General features: G+C 44.6%; 1 protein-coding gene across 1 annotated transcript in view; it reads left to right on the forward strand.

The window, feature by feature from the left end:
* The first annotated feature begins 317 nt into the window (after positions 1-317).
* Positions 318-21,305, forward strand: part of ANXA2 (annexin A2) — a 52,631-nt gene continuing 31,643 nt past the window's right edge. Inside the window, exon 1 of the mRNA XM_077264066.1 lies at positions 318-481. The gene's annotated coding sequence lies outside the window, so the exon portion shown is untranslated. The remainder of the gene's footprint in view (positions 482-21,305) is intronic.

Here is a 21,305-nt window from a genome sequence, read left to right on the forward strand (position 1 = left end):
GAAGCACTTGGAGGTTCAAAGTGCTCACCACACATCTAGATTAGTTCCTTAGGGGGTCTACTTTGAAAAATGGTGTCACTTGTGGGGGGTTTCCACTGTTCAGGCACATCAGGGGTGTAAACACACCAAACAGAAACTGAAAACAAGCAAACACTGAGCAGGTAAGTAGATTATGTCTGAAGTTATACATGAAATTCAACACCTTGCAGAGTAGACTCTAATTGGTATTTTACAAACTGGTGTATTCAAGTAAATAAAGTAAAAAAGTTGAGTAATTCATAGGAGAGTCAGTTTCTTGTTTTCACTTTCTGTTCTGTGTGTTTACTTTTCCAGCAGCAGCGCGGTCAACCAAAAACTTCCATCTCCATTTACTTCTCAATATATTTGCAGATGAAAATTTCCCTCTATCCCCAGGCGTGACTGCAGCAGCTGTATACTCTACGGGCATGTAATGGGGCTGTGACATAGACAACCTGGTCAGGTGAGCACCCCCTCACCTCCACTAATGTCCTCTACCTGATACTGTATCACCCTGTGTGCACTTGTCTCTCTTTTTTCTCTTCTGCTTTCTTATAATGGAGACATATTTTTTTTTGTTAGAAAAGCATTATTATTGTTTGGAAATTTTCTAAACTTCACAATAATTGCTCAGTGTAAACAGACCCTAAATCCATTGTTTCCCCCCTGACAATAACTTTTTCGAGCTCTCTAGCTGACATTGATCCACTCGGCTCCAATAAATTTCACCAGACAACTGATGTGGGTAAGTTTATGGTTTTTCACATGACATTATACTTTATTGAATCAGTGCAATGACAACAGTTATTTAGCTACCCATGAGCATCCAAGTATGTAACAGATTTCATTAATACTGATAGCTTGATTGAATAGTCCCATGTTTATGGACACTTGATTAGTCTCTCAAGAGCAGCTTATTTTTATGATGTCTTCACAATATTCAAGCAAGAGATAGTCAGAAGACAAAGGCTTTAGGGCTATCTCAGGCAGTGAGCAAACAGGACGGGAACAATACAGGAATTCAGCACTTTGGCACTTGTATGTTAACACCGTCCAAAGATCAGTAGGTCTGAGGTTTTCCAAAGGACAGAATAATATCAAATTGGGTGTGATCCTGATTTTCTTTATGACTATATAAACATAAAGTAGGTTGGGTCCAATCTGTTTTGTTCATTATCGGTATCCTGTTATAATGTTAGATATGGGTATAAATACCGTATCAAATATTTCCAACTGTTTAGGGAGCGAGTCGTTAGGATCTTCACGTTATGTTTCTGTGGGTGGCACATGGAAAATCCCTTGTTTTACAGTACCCATGGTATGCATGAGACTCAGAAACCTCACGCACACGCTATGGAGACTACTCTCACCATAAGTTAAAGGGGTTATCTGGGACTTTTTTTTACAGCTTGTCTAAGCACTGACAGGTAAGGGATTGCCCACTACATGCTTGCTGTGCCCAGTGCTGATCCCTGCCAGCACGGAGCGTCACAGACCACTTGTTCTGGCGATTTTAGTGGCTTCCGCGGACGTCTCTTCGACAGAGGAGCGACTTCTTTATAGTTTGACGAATGTTCTACAGATTCCACTCTTTGCAAACCAAAGGATGAAAATGTGCAGCACAACCGCACCATTATCACAACTATGTCCTCAGCAGCATTTCTTATGTGGGATTTCCACCATGAAAATTCCCTGTAAGAGTGTACACATACAATTCACTGATCCATATAATTTGTCTCTGTTCTGTTGCCACCAGTCACGGTGGGATGACTTGAAGGGGGTGTACCATGTTATTGCCATCATTGTGCAATAATGTGGTGTCCAGCTGTTTCATCTGACTACAGACAACCGCTAGAGTTTATACAGGAAAGGTCACTTTAGAGTGCAGCATGCAAGGCCTCAGTAATGCTTGGAACTTCTATGAACAGCATCCTTCCAGCCAGAACTGAGACTAGTATAAACCCTCCACTGACCTCTGATAGGACCAGTGCCAATGCCATCAGCCCTAGCCCTTTGAGTTTGATCAGTGTATCAGTTTTTACCATTAGAGCTTAATCAGTATTTTCTCATATGAAAAAAAAATATAAAAAAAATGATGGTGGTTTCTCAATCAGATCCTATGAAATAGTCAATGAAGAATGGTCCTTATGGCCTCATTCCCATGATGATGATGCTTGAGTGGTAAAAGATGTTGGGGAGGCTAGTAGCTGATCAATTTTAACAGCATATCCCAAATAGGGAGGATCACATGATAAGTAGGATAGTGTGCAGCAATATAATTGAGGTAGACACTGCACTAAACCCATGGCAGTTAGTATTTAGTGCTCAACCTAACAAAAGTTAAAGTTTATACGTAGCTGAGGTTCCCCCTATCATGGCAACATGTGATTTTAATATATTAAGGTATGTTTCCACGTGCCAGATTACATCAGGATTTGCTGCGGATTGGACGCTGCGTACAGCCGCAGCGTCCAATCCGCAGCAGCCAGATGTTACAGCATAGTGGAGGGGATTTTAGGCCACGTCCCGCGGCCCTGCGTATCCGGACATGCGGCGCGTCTTTATAGACCGCAGCATGTCTATTTATCTTGCGGAGATACTCCGTCTCTGCAGGATAAATACCACAGTCAACGAATAAGATGCGGTGATTCCGCATGTGCTCAATGAACACATCTGGAATCACCGCGCGTATAACAGGGTGGCGCTTTGAGCGGGGCGGGGTATCCGCTGCATCAAAACGCTGGGTTTCCTGAACATGGAAACATATCCTAAGGGTATTTTCCATTATTCACTTTAACATATGAATTAAAAGTTATGTTTTTAACAGGGTCTATAGTTAGGGTATTTTTTTTCATATGCAATATGGTAATATAGAAAAATGGAACGGACACAAATGGCATCCATGTCTGATTTTTTTCATGGATCCATAGATTTGCGTTGGCAAGTTTGATCCGTGACTCTGATCAAAATCAGACATGTCTCCTCAACTTTGTACTTGGACATGTAAACATGCCTCTGTGTATGGACAGCTATACACTCACCGGCCACTTTATTAGGTACACCTGTCCAACTTCTTGTTAACACTTAATTTCTAATCAGCCAATCACATGGCGGCAACTCAGTGCATTTAGGCATGTAGACATGGTCAAGACAATCTCCTGCAGTTCAAACCGAGCATCAGTATGGGGAAGAAAGGTGATTTGAGTGCCTTTGAACGTGGCATGGTTGTTGGTGCCAGAAGGGCTGGTCTGAGTATTTCAGAAACTGCTGATCTACTGGGATTTTCACGCACAACCATCTCTAGGGTTTACAGAGAATGGTCCGAAAAAGAAAAAAAATCCAGTGAGCGGCAGTTCTGTGGGCGGAAATGCCTTGTTGATGCCAGAGGTCAGAGGAGAATGGGCAGACTGGTTCGAGCTGATAGAAAGGCAACAGTGACTCAAATCGCCACCCGTTACAACCAAGGTAGGCCTAAGAGCATCTCTGAACGCACAGTGCGTCGAACTTTGAGGCAGATGGGCTACAGCAGCAGAAGACCACACCGGGTACCACTCCTTTCAGCTAAGAACAGGAAACTGAGGCTACAATTTGTACAAGCTCATCGAAATTGGACAGTAGAAGATTGGAAAAACGTTGCTTGGTCTGATGAGTCTCGATTTCTGCTGCGACATTCGGATGGTAGGGTCAGAATTTGGCGTAAACAACATGAAAGCATGGATCCATCCTGCCTTGTATGGAGCATCTTTGGGATGTGCAGCCGACAAATCTGCGGCAACTGTGTGATGCCATCATGTCAATATGGACCAAAATCTCTGAGGAATGCTTCCAGCACCTTGTTGAATCTATGCCACGAAGAATTGAGGCAGTTCTGAAGGCAAAAGGGGGTCCAACCCGTTACTAGCATGGTGTACCTAATAAAGTGGCCGGTGAGTGTATATTCCTTTGGGTCTGAGCTGGATTATAGGTGGCGCAGTACTCCATTTAAAGGGAATCTATCACCAGGTTTTTACTACCCTATCTGAAAGCAACATAATGTAGGAAAAGAGAGCCTGATTTCAGCAATTAGTTTACTGGGTGCAGCAGTTGTGACACAATTAGAGTTGTTAGTTTCAGCATGTAGCAGAGCTGAGAGAGATGCTCCTACCCACACCAGGGTCTGTATACATATCGTCTATTGACAGTGAGCTGCTTTTAAGAGGAGGGGGTGTGGTAAGTCTAGAAAGCACTTGAGACCTAATCCAGCAGTTATAATTTCCTGTTGATAAAACTTTCATTGTAAGTAAACAGCACACAGGCAAAAACGTGACACATTGTTGAAATCTGTTTCAGCCTTTATCTGCTGCTGCCTTCAGATTGCATAACAAAAATCTGCTGACAGATTCCCTTTAATATTGATATACATATGATGCAGATCTGATGGAAAAGTATTTAATTGAGCCATGTCTGGAAAATGTGGATATCTCCGAAGTAATAGAAGAGTTATTTCAGCATCACAGGATGGCAGTTTCTCACATTCCTTTATGCACGGTCCAACCCCAAATTCCAAACTCAGCATTTATCTATGAAACATTACACAGACTTTGCCTGTACTGGAAAACAAGATGATTATTATTAATAATTTCCTCCATATTTTACATTAGAAATAGATGTCTGGCTTTTTGTCTTGATGTTAGGAATAATATACACTGTATTCAATACTGAAACGTTCTGTTATATATTTATCCACTCTGGTTTTTTTTAGATTGTTTCAACAGCTTTCAGCAAAGTTAGAAAAGTGTGCATGGTTTGTTATAAGGATTGTGTCCAGAAGCTTCTGAACACATTTATTAGGACACCAGTTAGACAATTTTTGAAAGCCGCTATATTCCCACATTTTAGCATATTTTATGTATTTATTTTACTCACTTACAGGTCCTTCTCAAAAAATTAGCATATAGTGTTAAATTTCATTATTTACCATAATGTAATGATTACAATTAAACTTTCATATATTATAGATTCATTATCCACCAACTGAAATTTGTCAGGTCTTTTATTGTTTTAATACTGATGATTTTGGCATACAACTCCTGATAACCCAAAAAACCTGTCTCAATAAATTAGCATATCAAGAAAAGGTTCTCTAAACGACCTATTACCCTAATCTTCTGAATCAACTAATTAACTCTAAACACATGCAAAAGATACCTGAGGCTTTTAAAAACTCCCTGCCTGGTTCATTACTCAAAACCCCCATCATGGGTAAGACTAGCGACCTGACAGATGTCAAGAAGGCCATCATTGACACCCTCAAGCAAGAGGGTAAGACCCAGAAAGAAATTTCTCAACAAATAGGCTGTTCCCAGAGTGCTGTATCAAGGCACCTCAATGGTAAGTCTGTTGGAAGGCAAAAATGTGGCAGAAAACGCTGTACAACGAGAAGAGGTGACCGGACCCTGAGGAAGATTGTGGAGAAGGACCGATTCCAGACCTTGGGGAACCTGAGGAAGCAGTGGACTGAGTCTGGTGTGGAAACATCCAGAGCCACCGTGCACAGGCGTGTGCAGGAAATGGGCTAGAGGTGCCGCATTCCCCAGGTAAAGCCACTTTTGAACCATAAACAGCGGCAGAAGCGCCTGACCTGGGCTACAGAGAAGCAGCACTGGACTGTTGCTAAATTTTGCATGTCATTCGGAAATCAAGGTGCCAGAGTCTGGAGGAAGACTGGGGAGAAGGAAATGCCAAAATGCCTAAAGTCCAGTGTCAAGTACCCACAGTCAGTGATGGTGTGGGGTGCCATGTCAGCTGCTGGTGTTGGTCCACTGTGTTTCATCAAGGGCAGGGTCAATGCAGCTAGCTATCAGGAGATTTTGGAGCACTTCATGCTTCCATCGGCTGAAATGCTTTATGGAGATGAAGATTTCATTTTTCAGCACGACCTGGCACCTGCTCACAGTGCCAAAACCACTGGTAAATGGTTTACTGACCATGGTATTACTGTGCTCAATTGGCCTGCCAACTCTCCTGACCTGAACCCCATAGAGAATCTGTGGGATATTGTGAAGAGAAAGTTGAGAGACGCCAGACCCAACACTCTGGATGAGCTTAAGGCCGCTATTGAAGCATCCTGGGCCTCCATAACATCTCAGCAGTGTCACAGGCTGATTGCCTCCATGCCACGCCGCATTGAAGCAGTCATTTCTGCCAAAGGATTCCCGACCAAGTATTGAGTGCATAACTGAACATTATTATTTGATGGTTTTTTTGTTTGTTATTAAAAAACACTTTTATTTGATTGGACGGGTGAAATATGCTAATTTATTGAGACAGGTTTTTTGGGTTATCAGGAGTTGTATGCCAAAATCATCAGTATTAAAACAATAAAAGACCTGACAAATTTCAGTTGGTGGATAATGAATCTATAATATATGAAAGTTTAATTGTAATCATTACATTATGGTAAATAATGAAATTTAACACTATATGCTAATTTTTTGAGAAGGACCTGTATATAGTGCCAATAATTCCACAGCGCTTTACAGACTGTGTATGTATTACTCCCACAAGAATGGGACTCCTAACTATAGTCACAGTGGCACGATACATTGTGTACAGTGCTGTGGAATATGTTTGTGTCACAGATACAGCAAATTATTATTATATATACACTATATGGTCAAATTGCACTTACACATTAGGCCTCAATCAGACGTCCATTTTCACGGCTAGAAAGGACATTATAATTTAGGGAGCTGGTCAAATATCTGTGGTTTTTTTTTTACTGTGTGTAAAAAAAAAAAAAAATCACAGAGACATGTCCGTGTCATAGATGAAAATGATCAGTACTAATCTATAGATCTGGTTCAGTCCATGTGCTGTTGGTGATTCACATTGCAATGGATAGGAGAAGCTTTGTAACTTATTTTTTCATACATGAAAATCACTGATGAAACTCTGATTGTAACAACTGACACTTGGACCAAACACTCATGAAACACAGATCCAAAACACTGTTAAAACTCCGATCCAAAACACTGATGAAACTCCGATCCAAAACACTGATGAAGCTCAGACAGATTTTTGTGCATGTGAAAAATCACTGATGCCTGAAAGAGGACATGTAAAAGCTTTTATGACATCCCATCCTAAATCTCTATAGCTCTGGTCCCTTGTTTGCAACTATAACATTTTCCAGTTTTCTCAGAAGGCTTTCCACAAGATTTTGGACTTTGTCTGTAAGAAATTTGGCCCATTAATTCAGGAGAATAATTGTGAGGTCAAACACTGATGTTGGATGAGAGGACCAAGGGTTGTCAACTTTATTTTTTATGGACAATGTGGGGGTTCAGCTCACAAGTAGGCACTAATTTCGGCACAAGCGCAGGTCTCGCTGCAAACACTAATGATCGTTTATTGTATTTATTCACACTTCAACTAAAATTGCTTTCTTCAGCACCGTAAGATATAACAAAAACAGTGTTTTCTTGAGACAAGTGTCATCATTCTTGGTGTCGCATGCAGCAGGAGCTCCAGCAGCTTTTACTTCTTCACATCAAAGTGTTTTCTCAATGCAGGCTCAGCGTCGGACTCTGCATCAAAGTCAGGGACACGACATACACTGACGAGCAAAAGGGTATCAATGGTTTTAACATTTGACTTTCAGGCTTCATATCTCACCATCCATTACTGCTTTGAGACTAATATCATTTAACAGACAATCATTTTGGTTATCTCATACATACAATCACCGGCCACTTTATTAGGTACACCATGCTAGTAACGGGTTGGACCCCCTTTTGCCTTCAGAACTGCCTCAATTCTTCGTGGCATAGATTCAACAAGGTGCTGGAAGCATTCCTCAGAGATTTTGGTCCATATTGACATGATGGCATCACACAGTTGCCGCAGATTTGTCGGCTGCACATCCCAAAGATGCTCCATACAAGGCAGGATGGATCCATGCTTTCATGTTGTTTACGCCAAATTCTGACCCTACCATCCGAATGTCGCAGCAGAAATCGAGACTCATCAGACCAAGCAACGTTTTTCCAATCTTCTACTGTCCAATTTCGATGAGCTTGTACAAATTGTAGCCTCAGTTTCCTGTTCTTAGCTGAAAGGAGTGGTACCCGGTGTGGTCTTCTGCTGCTGTAGCCCATCTGTCTCAAAGTTCGACGCACTGTGCGTTCAGAGATGCTCTTAGGCCTACCTTGGTTGTAACGGGTGGCAATTTGAGTCACTGTTGCCTTTCTATCAGCTCGAACCAGTCTGCCCATTCTCCTCTGACCTCTGGCATCAACAAGGCATTTCCGCCCACAGAACTGCCGCTCACTGGATTTTTTTTCTTTTTCGGACCATTCTCTGTAAACCCTAGAGAAGGTTGTGCGTGAAAATCCCAGTAGATCAGCAGTTTCTGAAATACTCAGACCAGCCCTTCTGGCACCAACAACCATGCCACGTTCAAAGGCACTCAAATCACCTTTCTTCCCCATACTAATGCTCGGTTTGAACTGCAGGAGATTGTCTTGACCATGTCTACATGCCTAAATGCACTGAGTTGCCGCCATGTGATTGGCTGATTAGAAATTAAGTGTTAACAAGAAGTTGGACAGGTGTACCTAATAAAGTGGCCGGTGAGTGTATATTTGACTTGCAACTATTTAGCATACGATTAGTTATGCAGATTCTTGTAATGTCACTGCATTGTTACTGTTTTGCTCCTGGTGGAGGAAAAAAAATCTTTTCCTCCTGAATACTACAAATTACAACTTGTCTTCACATTTCCTAATGGCTCAGTGTGTTATTAGGTTGATTCCCAAGGGAAAGGTCAATGGTTAAAGTCGAGGAGCAGTCATGAGGAAAAATTCCAAAGAAAAGAGAAATCGCATAAATCCAGCTTATCAATAATGGTCTCTCAGCCAAGAAAATTGCTAAACTGCATCATGTGAGTGTAGGAAGAGGGACCGGACCTGGGGTACCTTTCTTGCGCTGGCTCTGGAACTGTCGGGACTGTCAGCTTTGTTGTCCGGGGAAAAGCTTAGAGACCTGGACCGACCTTTGCACTCGACAGCATGGGGCATAGCTATGATAAAAGGGCAAAGCGCGCAAATAGGCGGGCAGCAGGGGATGTTTGGTGGTCCGTCCTCTGAGCACCGTGACAGTGCAGGTCCACGCTATATTGTCCCTGCTGCCACTTACAAAGACTATGAGCAGAGAACTGTATTTTGCCCGCTGACTCCCCCTGCTCAAGGCACCCAACGCTACGGGTCAGTAAATAACGCGCAACGTGCTGCCTAAGAAACACAGGGTGACTTACCGAGAACTGTTCCCTCTCTCACCCGCATACTTCTGCTGAGCCTCGTCAAGCCCCGGCAGTGTCGAGATTGCTCTTTGCTCTGCAACCCAAATCCTGGACCCAGGACCCCGTATACAAGAGGTCAAGGACTCATCACCGCCAGGAACTGGATCATCGCCTGCAGGACAACACCGGAATTATCACGTGCTGACTGCATCGGCACCACCATTAGAACCTAAGACTCTGCAGTCAGGAAGCCGTCAGATTGATGAATTTACCCTTAATGAACAGTTGTTAAACCTTTTGCCCTCATTACCTCCCTCAGCACAACAACTGTGCTCATATCACATGCCATATCCCTGCCTTTACTTTCCCCTCCCTGCGTGGAGTATACCCTTTTTAGTAAAATTAACTTTAACGTTTGCTCTGCCTCCTGTCTGTTACTGCATCCCGCACCTGCTCACATGAGTGCCATGACAGTTGGAAGAATATGAAATGAAGTCCGTCCATCCATTCAAAAGCCAAGAGGTGGACATCCAGGCAAATATCGTAATCAACAAGTCGGCTCATCCCAAGGTCTATCAGTTTTGGCGCGACAAACACGGCAGTGGAGATGGCTTGTATTCTTCATAATAGTGAGATCACAGACATCCCTGCAAGTGTAATGCCAAGATGCACTACTATGCCATAGATTATACACCATGTGGTATGCGGATGGTATCACTTTGCGATGGCAGGAACAAAAACAAAAGAAAACAAATTTTGTGATACCAGGGTGCAATTAATGAACCTATGCTTCCTGGTAGTGTGATGTAATGTGGTGCACTCCAAATACTCCAGAAAACAGGAAGGCCAGAGGGGCTATTGATAAACTTTACTTGTTGTATGAATTATTATTATTATTATTATTATTATTTATTGTTATAGCGCCATTTATTCCATGGCGCTTTACAAGTGAGGAGGGGTATACATAATAACAAGTACAATAATCTTGAACAATACAAGTCATAACTGGTACAGTAGGAGAGAGGACCCTGCCCGCGAAGGCTCACAATCTACAAGGGATGGGTGAGAATACAGTAGGTGAGGGTAGAGCTGGTCATGCAGCGGTTTGGTCGATCGGTGGTTACTGCAGGTTGTAGGCTTGTCGGAAGAGGTGGGTCTTCAGATTCTTTTTGAAGGTTTCGATGGTGGGCGAGAGTCTGATGTGTTGTGGTAGAGGGTTCCAGAGTAGGGGTGATACGCGAGAGAAATCTTGTATGCGATTGTGGGAAGAGGAGATAAGAGGGGAGTAGAGAAGGAGATCTTGTGAGGATCGGAGGTTGCGTGTAGGAAAGTACCGGGAGATGAGGTCGCAGATGTAAGGAGGAGACAGGTTGTGGATGGCTTTGTACGTCATGGTTAGGGTTTTGTACTGGAGTCTCTGGGCAATGGGGAGCCAGTGAAGGGATTGACAGAGGGGAGAGGCCGGAGAATAGCGGGGGGACAGGTGGATTAGTTGGGCAGCAGAGTTTAGAATAGATTGGAGGGGTGCGAGAGTGTTTGAGGGGAGGCCACAGAGCAGAAGGTTGCAGTAGTCAAGGCGAGAGATGATGAGGGCATGGACTAGGGTTTTTGCAGATTCTTGGTTGAGGAATGAACGGATTCGTGCAATATTTTTGAGTTGAAGTCGGCAGGAAGTGGAAAGGGCTTGGATATGTGGTTTGAAGGAGAGATCAGCGTCAAGGATTACCCCGAGGCAGCGAGCTTGTGGGACTGGGGAGAGTGGGCAGCCATTTACTGTAATGGATAGGTTCGTTGGGGGGGTCACGTGAGATGGGGGAAAGATGATGAATTCTGTTTTGTCCATGTTAAGTTTCAGAAATCTAGCGGAGAAGAAGGATGAAATAGTGGACAGACATTGAGGGATTCTGGTTAGTAGGGAGGTGATATCTGGTCCAGAGATGTAGATCTGTGTGTCATCAGCATAGAGGTGATACTGAAAGCCATGAGATTCTATGAGCTGTCCCAGGCCAAAGGTGTAAATGGAGAAGAGCAGGGGCCCAAGGACTGAACCTTGTGGGACTCCGACAGATAGGGGGCGAGGTGAGGAGGTGGTGTGTGAGTGGGAGACGCTGAATGTCCGGTCTGTTAGGTATGATGAGATCCAGGATAGGGCCAAGTCTGTGATGCCAAGGGATGAGAGGGTCTGTAATAATAGGGAATGGTCCACTGTGTCAAAGGCAGCCGACAGGTCGAGGAGGAGGAGGACAGAGTAGTGTCGCTTGCTCTTGGCGGTTAAGAGGTCATTGGTGACCTTAGTTAGGGCAGTTTCAGTGGAATGGTGTGACCGGAAGCCAGATTGTAAGCGGTCAAAGAGGGAGCAAGAAGAGAGATGGGAGGACAGTTCAAGGTAGACGTGTTGTTCCAGTAGTTTTGAGGCATAGGGGAGAAGTGATATAGGGCGATAGCTAGATACAGAGGATGGGTCAAGAGAGGGCTTTTTGAGGATAGGTGTGATGGAGGCATGTTTAAAGCTTGAGGGGAAAACACCAGTTGTTAGTGATAGGTTGAAGAGATGGGTTAGGGTTGGGATGAAGATTGTGGTGAGGTTTGGGATGAGGTGGGATGGGAGCGGGTCAAGTGCACAGGTGGTGAGATGCGATCTTGAGAGTAGAGTGGCGAGTTGATCTTCTGTAATGGTGGAGTAGTTGGTTTTGGAGGTGGAGGGTAGGGAAGTTGGGAGGAAGGGCTCTGGGGCTTGTTGACCAAAACTGTCTCTGATGTTATCAATCTTCTGCTTGAAGAATGAGGCAAAGTCTTCAGCAGAGATAAGTGGGGAGAGAGGAGGTGCTGGGGGACGGAGGAGAGAATTGAAGGTGTTGAATAACTGTTTAGGGTTGTGAGACAGGGAGGATATGAGAGATGAGAAGTAGGTTTGTTTAGCTGTGGCGAGTGCGGTCTTGAAAGTAGTGAGGGACTGTTTGAATGCGATTAAGTGGTCGTTGGAGTGGGATCTTTTCCATCTGCGCTCAGCAGCCCTGGAAGCTCGCCTCAGTTCCTTGGTCAGGCTGGTGTGCCAGGGCTGTCTGTTGATTTTGCGAGCTTTGGTATGTGTAAGTGGGGCAGCAGATTCCAAAGCTACAGCTATTGTGGTGTTATATAGAGCAGCAGCGTCATCCGCATTGTGTATGGAACTTATGTCAGTGAGAGGTAGGAGGGATTCAGAGAATGAATGTAGGTCAAGATGTTTAAGATTTCTGCGAGGGTGTGAAAGTTTGTGGGGTGGGGACTCTAGACATGGAGTGGAGAGAGATGAGAATGTGAGAAGGTTGTGGTCAGAGAGAGGAAGAGGTGAGTTAGAGAGGTTAGATAGGGAGCAGAGGCGGGTGAAGATGAGGTCCAGTGTGTGACCATCTTTGTGAGTGGCTGCAGAAGACCATTGAGTGAGGCCGAAGGAGGAAGAGAGAGATAGAAGTTTAGTGGCAGCTGAGAGGGAAGTGTCAATGGAGATGTTAAAATCGCCCATGATGATAGTGGGGATGTCTGCAGAAAGGAAATGAAGTAGCCAGGTGGTGAAGTGGTCAAAGAAGATGGTGGCTGGCCCTGGGGGGCGGTAAATGACAGCCAGTTGGAGGTTGGAGGGGGAGTAGATGCGCACAGAGTGCACCTCAAAGGAAGGGAGGGTAACAGAGGGTGGCAGTGGGATTGGGGTGAAGGAGCAGTTATCTGACAGGAGAAAACCAACTCCTCCGCCATGCTTGCTGCTGGGGCGGGGTGTGTGAGAAAGGTGGAAGCCACCGTAAGAGAGTGCAGCAGGAGAGGCTGTGTCAGAAGGGGTGAGCCAGGTTTCGGTGATGGCGAGGAAGGAAAGTTTGGTAGTAACAAAGAGATCATGGATGTAGGAAAGCTTGTTACAGACAGAGCGAGCGTTCCACAGAGCTCCTGTTAGTGGGACTGGGGAAGCGGGGGCTGGGCGAATGGGTATAAGGTTAGAGAGGTTACGGAAGTTTGTGATGGAGCATGGATGGGAGGTAGAAATGACTGTGGGAATGTGGTGAGGAGGACCAGGATTTGGAGAGATATCACCAGCAGTGAGAAGGAGCAGGGATAGTGTTAGCAGGTGGGAGCAGGAGAGGGCATGAGGGGGCTGCCTGTGTTTTGAGACAGAGGATTGTATGTTAAGGAACAGTTCTGAGGAGGAGGTGAGATGGATGGGGAGGATTGAAGAGGAGATGAACAGTTCCTTACTTGGTGTGGGGATTGGGGGAGGTAGCAGAAAGTGAAAGATTATAGGGGTAAAAGTGACAACAAACAGAAACATATGAATACACAGGTACATCCAGATAAATGATGGTATAACAGAGATTCAATTCCAAAGTAGCAGTCACAGTTACTTTCCAGTATAGTATTACAGATATAAGAATGGTGCAGTGATTCCTGAGCTCCAAGTTCTGCTCATACGCATGGTCCTTATCACACAGCTGTCTGAGCTTAGGCTGTGATTTCTCTTTTGCAGGAGTTCTGGCTGTTTCCTACCTGCTCCTTTAGTTTTCATGAGCAGCACATTAGTACACACAAAATGTCTCCTTCCCTAACAGTGCTAAGCCAAGGACCCAGTCTGCCACCAGGAATTTCAGGGCTCCATACTGGGAAATTTTTTTGGGTCCCCTTGAAACTCTGCACAGGCTCAACCCTAGCTCTGTCTCCATCCCTCGAATCTTTCACAGTCCCACCACCCTCTCTTGGAAAAACTCTACTTCTACACCAGATCTTTACCAATCACACATTAACAGTTCCCATCACCAGATCACACATATAGCCAGCAGCTTTTGTTTTGGCCAAAATATTTTTTTAATCCGCCACCACGACAAGGTAATCTTTTAGCCATGCTCTACTCTACTGGAACGTATTAAACATTTGTTAAAATATCCAATGCAATTTTAGCTATATTTTTATGTATTTTTCAATTTTTAAAATGACCAATAATATCACATACATGGAACAAATACCACCGCACCTTGACTGAACCACTTATTACCACCACATGGTGACCAATAATACCACATACAAGGAGCAAATACCACCATGCCATGACCAGACTACATATTACCACCACCACATAGTGGCCAAATAATACCACATACAAGGAGCAAATACCGCCACACCATGACCAGATCATATATTACCACCACAGTGACAGAATAATAGCACATACAAGGAACAAATACCACCACAACATGACCAGATCACATATTACCAACACAAGAACGAATACTACAATACTGATCATTAATAAAACAAAACACATTACTAATGCCATTATACACAGGAGATCTATAGTTAGTATATAGTGTCTGTGTACAGGTAATACAGTGATCACCAGTGACATTATACACACATGCTGTATACAGTGTTTAGGTAATACAGTGATCACCAGTGACGTTATACACAGGAGCTCTGTATACAGTGTCAGTGTACAATTACAGTGACCACTAGTGACATTATACACAGGAGCTCTGTATATAGTATACAGTGTAACACACTGACTCACCGGTGACATCTCTAGTTGTAGTCCTTCATCTTCGCTTTTCTTCTTCGTTCAGTGCAGACCACCATCACTTCCTCCAGCCAGGACTCGTCTCTGCAGAAAATGTTATCTACAGCACATTCCCCAATTTTTCCCCAAACTCTATAGTACGTCAGATGAAGAAAAAAGCAACTGTGTCACCCTGCACAGTAACAGGACCTCTCCTCCCCCACACTGAAAACAGTATCCTCAAAAATAATATCCTTTAATTGCCCCCTACAGTAATATCTCACATTCTGGACCCCATGTGTCCTCCCATTCTGAACCCCACGTGGCCACCCTTTCTGCCTCATGTCTCTCTATATTTCTCCGTTGTCTCTCCATATTGCCCCCATAATAATAATAATAGTAATAATTTTATTTATATAGCGCCAACATATTCCGCAGCGCTTTACAAAATATAGAGGGGATTTATACAGACAATAGACATTACAGCATAACAAAAATCACAGTTCAAAATAGATACTAAGAGGAATGAGGGCCCTGCTCGCAAGCTTACAATCTATAGGAAAAAGGGAGACACGAGAGTTGGATGGTAACAATTGCTTTCATTGTTCGGACCAGCCATAATGTAAGGATCGGGTGTTCATGTAAAGCTGCATGAACCGGTTAACAGCCTAAGTATGTAACAGTACAGACACAGAGGGCTATTAACTGCATGAAATGTATGAGAACATGATGTGAGGAACCTGATTAAGGTTTAAGGTTTTTTTTTTTTTTTTAATGGGCCACACAGGGATAGCTAGGTTAATGCGTTGAGGCCCCCATAGTCATATATAGTAGTATAATGCATCCCATAGTCATATATAGTAGTATAATGCAGCCCCATAGCGGTATAATGCACCCCACAGTATAATGCAGCCCCATAGTGGTATAATGCACCCCATAATATATTGCATCCCCATAGTGGTATTATGCACCCCCCTAGTATAATGCAGCCCCACAGTAGTATAATCCACCCCATAATATAATGCACCCCATAGTATAATGCAGCCCCATAGTAGTACAATGCACCCCCATAGCAGTATAATGCGGCCCCATAGCAGTATAATGTACCCCAATAGCAGTAATACAGTGATATCTGTTGTGAATTTGCTTTTTGCTCCCTCTAGTGGTTACTAGTTTTTTGACTCTGGTTTTTCTGTCATTCCTTTTATCCGCACCTGGGTCGTTAGTTAGGGGTGTTGCTATATAAGCTCCCTAGACCTTCAGTTCAATGCCTGGCAACGTAGTTATCAGAGCTAGTCTGCTGTGCTCTTGTCTACTGATCCTGGTTCCAGTTATATCAGCTAAGTCTGCCTTTTGCTTTTTGCTATTTGTTTTGGTTTTGTATTTTTGTCCAGCTTGTTCCAAATCTATATCCTGACCTTTGCTGGAAGCTCTAGGGGGCTGGTGTTCTCCCCCCGGACCGTTAGACGGTTCGGGGGTTCTTGAATTTCCAGTGTGGATTTTGATAGGGTTTTTGTTGACCATATAAGTTACCTTTCTTTATTCTGCTATCAGTAAGCGGGCCTCTCTGTGCTAAACCTGGTTCATTTCTGTGTTTGTCGTTTCCTCTTACCTCACCGTTATTATTTGTGGGGGGCTTCTATCCAGCTTTGGGGTCCCCTTCTCTGGAGGCAAGAAAGGTCTTTTGTTTTCCTCTACTAGGGGTAGCTAGATTCTCCGGCTGGAGCGTGTCATCTAGAATCAACGTAGGTATGATCCCCGGCTACTTCTAGTGTTGGCGTTAGGAGTAGATATATGGTCAACCCAGTTACCACTGCCCTATGAGCTGGATTTTTGTATTCTGCAGACTTCCACGTACCTCTGAGACCCTCGCCATTGGGGTCATAACAGTTTGCCAGGCCAGTATTAAATGTTTAATGCGTTGCAGAAGAGGGATTATAAGAAAGAAGATTCTGAGTTTTTTTTTTTTTTTTTTCTTCTTCCCCTTTACCTCAGAGTGGCTATGCTTGCTGCAGACATGAATGTCCAGACCTTGATTACAAGTGTGGACCAGCTGGCTACTCGTGTGCAGGGCATACAAGACTATGTTATCAGAAATCCTAGGTCAGAACCTAAAATACCGATTCCTGAACTGTTTTCCGGAGACAGGTTTAAGTTTAGGAATTTTGTGAATAATTGTAAATTGTTTTTGTCCCTGAGACCCTGTTCATCTGGAGACTCTGCTCAGCAAGTAAAAATAGTTATTTCGTTCTTACGGGGCGACCCTCAGGATTGGGCTTTTTCGCTGGCGCCAGGAGATCCGGCATTGGCTGATATTGATGCGTTTTTTCTGGCGCTCGGTTTACTTTATGAGGAACCCAATCTTGAGATTCAGGCAGAAAAGGCCTTGCTGGCTATGTCTCAGGGGCAGGACGAGGCTGAAGTGTATTGCCAAAAATTTCGGAAATGGTCCGTGCTGACACATTGGAACGAGTGTGCACTGGCCGCTAATTTTAGAAATGGCCTATCTGAAGCCATTAAGAATGTTATGGTGGGTTTTCCCATTCCCACAGGTCTCAATGATACTATGGCACTGGCTATTCAAATTGACCGGCGGTTGCGGGAGCGCAAAACCGCAAATTCCCTCATGGTGTTGTCTGAACAGACACCTAATTCGGTGCAATGTGATAGAAAAACCGCAAATTCCCTCATGGTGTTGTCTGAACAGACACCTGATTTAATGCAATGTGATAGAATCCTGACTAGAAATGAGCGGAAAATTCATAGACGCCGGAATGGCTTGTGCTACTACTGTGGTGATTCTACACATGTTATCTCAGCATGCTCTAAACGTATAGCTAAGGTTGTTAGTCCTGTCACCGTTGGTAATTTGCAACCTAAATTTATTCTGTCTGTAACTTTGATTTGCTCACTGTCGTCTTATCCTGTCATGGCGTTTGTAGATTCAGGTGCTGCCCTGAGTCTTATGGATCTGTCATTTGCTAAGCACTGTGGTTTTACTCTTGAACCATTAGAAAATCCTATTCCTCTTAGGGGTATTGATGCTACGCCATTGGCAGCAAATAAACCGCAGTATTGGACACAGGTTATCATGTGCATGACTCCTGAACACCGCGAGGTGATACGTTTCCTGGTTTTACATAAAATGCATGATTTGGTTGTTTTAGGGCTGCCATGGTTACAGACCCATAATCCAGTCCTGGACTGGAAGGCTATGTCAGTCTCAAGTTGGGGCTGTCGTGGTATTCATGGGGATTCCCTGCCTGTGTCTATTGCTTCTTCTACGCCTTCGGAAGTTCCGGAGTATTTGTCTGATTATCAGGATGTCTTCAGTGAGTCTGAGTCCAGTGCACTGCCTCCTCATAGGGACTGTGACTGTGCTATAGATTTGATCCCAGGCAGTAAGTTTCCTAAGGGAAGACTGTTTAATCTGTCGGTACCTGAACATACCGCTATGCGTTCATATATCAAGGAGTCTCTGGAGAAAGGACATATTCGTCCGTCTTCTTCCCCCCTTGGTGCGGGATTCTTTTTTGTGGCAAAAAAGGACGGATCTTTGAGACCTTGTATTGATTATCGGCTTTTAAATAAGATCACTGTCAAATTTCAGTATCCTTTACCGCTGTTGTCTGACTTGTTTGCCCGGATTAAAGGTGCCAAGTGGTTCACCAAGATAGACCTTCGTGGTGCGTACAACCTTGTGCGCATTAAGCAAGGTGATGAATGGAAAACCGCATTCAATACGCCCGAAGGTCATTTTGAGTACTTGGTGATGCCTTTTGGGCTCTCCAATGCGCCTTTAGTTTTTCAGTCCTTTATGCATGACATTTTCCGGAAGTATCTGGATAAATTTTTGATTGTTTATCTGGATGATATTTTGGTTTTTTCTGATGATTGGGATTCGCATGTGGAGCAGGTCAGGTTGGTCTTTAAAATTTTGCGTGAAAATTCTTTGTTTGTCAAGGGCTCAAAGTGTCTCTTTGGTGTACAGAAGGTTCCCTTTTTGGGGTTCATTTTTTCCCCTTCTGCTGTGGAGATGGACCCAGTCAAGGTCCGAGCTATTCTTGATTGGACTCAGCCCTCGTCGGTTAAGAGTCTTCAGAAGTTCTTGGGTTTCGCTAACTTCTACCGTCGTTTTATCGCTAATTTTTCTAGCATTGTGAAACCGTTGACGGATATGACCAAGAAGGGCTCCGATGTAGCTAACTGGGCTCCTGCTGCCGTGGAGGCTTTCCAGGAGTTGAAGCGCCGGTTTACTTCGGCGCCTGTTTTGTGCCAGCCCGATGTCTCACTTCCCTTTCAGGTTGAGGTGGATGCTTCAGAGATTGGAGCAGGGGCCGTTTTGTCGCAGAGAGGCCCTGGTTGCTCTGTTATGAAACCTTGTGCCTTTTTCTCCAGGAAGTTTTCGCCTGCCGAGCGAAATTATGATGTGGGCAATCGGGAGTTGTTGGCCATGAAATGGGCATTTGAGGAGTGGCGTCATTGGCTCGAGGGTGCTAAGCATCGTGTGGTGGTCTTGACTGATCACAAAAATCTGATGTATCTCGAGTCTGCTAAACGCCTTAATCCGAGACAGGCCCGCTGGTCATTGTTTTTCTCCCGCTTTGATTTTGTTGTCTCGTATTTACCAGGTTCAAAGAATGTGAAGGCCGATGCTCTTTCTAGGAGCTTTGTGCCTGATGCTCCTGGAGTCGCTGATCCTGTTGGTATTCTTAAAGATGGAGTTATCTTGTCAGCTATTTCTCCGGATCTGCGACGTGTGTTGCAGAGATTTCAGGCTGATAGGCCTGAGTCTTGTCCACCTGACAGACTGTTTGTCCCGGATAAATGGACCAGCAGAGTCATTTCCGAGGTTCATTCCTCGGTGTTGGCAGGTCACCCGGGAATTTTTGGCACCAGAGATCTGGTGGCCAGGTCCTTTTGGTGGCCTTCCTTGTCAAGGGATGTGCGGTCATTTGTGCAGTCCTGTGGGACTTGTGCTCGAGCTAAGCCTTGCTGTTCTCGTGCCAGCGGTTTGCTCTTGCCCTTGCCTGTCCCGAAGAGACCTTGGACACATATCTCCATGGATTTCATTTCTGATCTTCCGCTATCTCAGGGCATGTCCGTTATCTGGGTGATATGTGATCGCTTCTCCAAGATGGTCCATTTGGTTCCTTTGCCTAAGCTGCCTTCCTCTTCCGATCTGGTTCCTGTGTTTTTCCAGAACGTGGTTCGTTTGCACGGCATCCCTGAGAATATTGTGTCAGACAGAGGATCCCAGTTCGTTTCTAGGTTCTGGCGATCCTTTTGTAGTAGGATGGGCATTGATTTGTCGTTTTCGTCTGCTTTCCATCCTCAGACTAATGGACAGACGGAGCGAACCAATCAGACTTTGGAGGCTTATTTGAGGTGTTTTGTCTCTGCTGATCAGGACGATTGGGTGACATTCTTGCCGTTGGCTGAGTTTGCCCTTAATAATCGGGCTAGTTCCGCCACCTTGGTTTCGCCTTTTTTCTGCAACTCTGGTTTCCATCCTCGCTTTTCTTCGGGTCATGTGGAGCCTTCTGACTGTCCTGGGGTGGATTCTGTGGTAGATAGGTTGCAGCGGATCTGGAATCATGTGGTGGACAACTTGAAGTTGTCACAGGAGAGGGCTCAGCGCTTTGCCAACCGCCGCCGCGGTGTGGGTCCCCGACTACGCGTTGGGGATTTGGTATGGCTTTCTTCCCGCTTTGTTCCTATGAAGGTCTCCTCTCCCAAATTTAAACCTCGTTTTATTGGGCCTTACAAGATATTGGAAATCCTTAATCCTGTATCTTTTCGTCTGGATCTTCCTGTGTCGTTTGCTATTCACAATGTATTTCATAGGTCCTTGTTGCGGCGGTACATTGTGCCTGTAGTTCCTTCTGCTGAGCCTCCTGCTCCGGTGTTGGTTGAGGGCGAGTTGGAGTACGTGGTGGAGAAGATCTTGGATTCTCGCCTCTCCAGGCGGAGGCTTCAGTACCTGGTCAAGTGGAAGGGCTATGGTCAGGAGGATAATTCCTGGGTGGTCGCCTCTGATGTTCATGCGGCCGATTTAGTTCGTGCCTTTCATGCCGCTCATCCTGATCGCCCTGGTGGTCGTGGTGAGGGTTCGGTGACCCCTCACTAAGGGGGGGGTACTGTTGTGAATTTGCTTTTTGCTCCCTCTAGTGGTTACTAGTTTTTTGACTCTGGTTTTTCTGTCATTCCTTTTATCCGCACCTGGGTCGTTAGTTAGGGGTGTTGCTATATAAGCTCCCTAGACCTTCAGTTCAATGCCTGGCAACGTAGTTATCAGAGCTAGTCTGCTGTGCTCTTGTCTACTGATCCTGGTTCCAGTTATATCAGCTAAGTCTGCCTTTTGCTTTTTGCTATTTGTTTTGGTTTTGTATTTTTGTCCAGCTTGTTCCAAATCTATATCCTGACCTTTGCTGGAAGCTCTAGGGGGCTGGTGTTCTCCCCCCGGACCGTTAGACGGTTCGGGGGTTCTTGAAT

The sequence above is a fragment of the Ranitomeya variabilis genome, chromosome 5 (genome assembly GCF_051348905.1).
Source record: "Ranitomeya variabilis isolate aRanVar5 chromosome 5, aRanVar5.hap1, whole genome shotgun sequence".
NCBI lineage: Eukaryota > Metazoa > Chordata > Amphibia > Anura > Dendrobatidae > Ranitomeya > Ranitomeya variabilis.